At 40.7% G+C, this 2,411-nt stretch overlaps 1 pseudogene; it reads left to right on the forward strand.

Moving 5' to 3' along the window:
* The first annotated feature begins 403 nt into the window (after positions 1–403).
* On the forward strand, positions 404–1,129 carry LOC101418475 (ribosome biogenesis protein NSA2 homolog pseudogene; annotated as a pseudogene).
* The last annotated feature ends 1,282 nt before the right edge of the window (positions 1,130–2,411 follow it).

The following is a 2,411-nucleotide window of genomic DNA, read 5'->3' on the forward strand; positions in this document are numbered from 1 at the left end:
TCATCACCAGAAGAACCCTTGCTGGTGTGACCCTGATAGGAACAGCCAGCAGAACAGGGCGGAGCCAATCCCTTCTCCCTCTTCCTATTTGCAGGCTCCCATTAGTGCCTCTGGTGGCAGAGCCTAACAGGGAACCAGCTGGCAGAAGAGCAATGTGTTTTGCAACATCCCAGCACCATAACCACAGAGCACATAGAGAAGAGTGGAGTTAGCTTAATAACCAGTACAGTCCACCCCTCTGGGGACTCAGCATCCACAGATACCTTTCCATATGTATGTGTACTTGTACACAAAAGCAAAAGCAACTTCCTGCTTTTGTCTAACAAGAATGTAATGATCCCTCAAAAACTGAAAGCTTCTTTGGGCCCTGGCGCCTGCGACTGATGTATCTGCAGCATTCGCCATGCTGCAAAATAAATACATTGGTTTACACCATAAATTCTGTGGCTATCATTTGGGTTACCATGAGAAAAAGAGAAAGAAAAAGAAAGCCAAGAGGTTCATGAACGTTCAAAGAAGACATAAAAAATGATTGGTCTGAAGGTTATATTCTACCATAAACAGGCCATGCTGAGAAAATACAAATGAAAAAGACTATCAAAATGCATGAATAGAGAATACCAAATAAAAGAATGATGAGATGACTCTACAGGGTGCAGTACATGCCTATCTTCTGGACAGAGAGGAATAGAGCTGAGCTAAAGTACTTTTCATTATGACTAAACAAAAACAAAAAGAGAAAGCAGGAAAATGGAAAGTTCTCTGCCCAAAGTGCATTCCCAGGGAGAAACAGAAGTATTAAAAGTTATTCAAACAGGAAAGAGAAAGAAAAAAGTGTGGAAGAGCATGGTTATTAAGGTCTGCTTTGTTGGAAATGGCTTTACACAGGCTAACATAATACATCTTTAACTTAAGGCCACTTTTGCCTGCCAAAACTCAGTATAAAAAAGAATACTTCATCTCCGCTATATATAACTTGTGTGTTATTACCAACAGTACTTTCATTGAAGTGAATGTGAGTGAGCTGGGACTTGTAACTCAAGGAGGCAAAGTTATTTGGGGGAAATATACCCAGGTTACCAACAATCCTGAACATGATAGATGCATAAATGCAGTCTTACTGGTTTGACAGCAGTTCCATATAAGTAACTACTTATAATTATGGCTACACACCAATCAAGAAAACCACTATTACTGTGATGTTTGTGAATAGTATAAAAATAGCCTTACATATCTGCAGTCATCAAGAAAACTATTAGGGGGAAGCAGATGTGGCTCAAGCAATTGAGCTCCCTCCTATCACATGGGAGGTCCCTGGTTTGGTTCCCCGTGCCTCCTAAAGAAGACAATGAGCTGGACTGATGGGCAGGCATGGCAGGCTGACACAACAAGAGACACAAGAAGAAAAGAAAAACATAGTGAGAGACACAGCAAGGCAAAAGAGCAAAGGTTCCCAGTGCCTCCTTAAGAGGACAAGCAAGACAGTGAGTTGACACAATGGGCAGGTGCAGCAAGCTGATGCAACAAGATGAGGCAACAAGAGATACAAAAAGAAAAACACAATGAGAGACACAACAAAGCTGGGAAAAGAGGTGGCTCAAGTAATTAGGTGCCTCCCTCCCATACTGGAGGTCCCAGGTTCAGTTCCTGGTGCCTCCTAAAGAAATAAGGAAGCTGAACAGACACAGCAGGTACAAACAATGCAGGTGGGAAAAAATAAATAAATAAAATAAACCTTAAAAAAAAACTACTAGGGAGCAGACATGGCTCAAACGGTTGAGCACCTGCTTCCCACATGGGAGGTCCCAGGTTTGGTTCCCATTGCCTCCTAAAAACAAACCAAAACAAAAACAAACAAGGAAACAAGTGGAAAAAAAACAACTCAAGGGAGCCAATATGGCTCAGTGGTTGAGTGCTGGCTTCCCACATTCAAAGTCCAGTTTCAATCCCCAGCCCCGGGACCTCAAAAAACAAAACGAACAACCTTTATCTTGTAAAAAACATTAAAATGGCCCAGTTTTATAAACTGTTCTTTATTTTTGACTCTGTTTACAGTTTAGATCCTTAAAATATTGAATAATTTAAAAATTAAAAAGTAAAAATAAGAAAGAATGCCAAGTGTGATCAATGGGAGAAAGAATAGCCTCTTCAACAAATTGCTGGAAAAACTGGATGTCCATATGCAAAAGAGTGGAGGTGGACTCCTGCCTGTCTAAAGATTGAGAACATGCTATTCGTCATACCAGCGAAGAGCACACAGCTGTTGGTTCTCACAAATTGATGAAGAGAAAAAGTTGGTCCTTATAAATTGACATAAAGAAGAGATCATTTGCCAGATCTATAAATGCATAATGGTACCAAGGCTATAATTGTTTGCTCCAGTTAAGACCTACATCTGGGAAAAACATCAC

Source organism: Dasypus novemcinctus, chromosome 2 (genome assembly GCF_030445035.2).
Source record: "Dasypus novemcinctus isolate mDasNov1 chromosome 2, mDasNov1.1.hap2, whole genome shotgun sequence".
Taxonomy (NCBI): domain Eukaryota; kingdom Metazoa; phylum Chordata; class Mammalia; order Cingulata; family Dasypodidae; genus Dasypus; species Dasypus novemcinctus.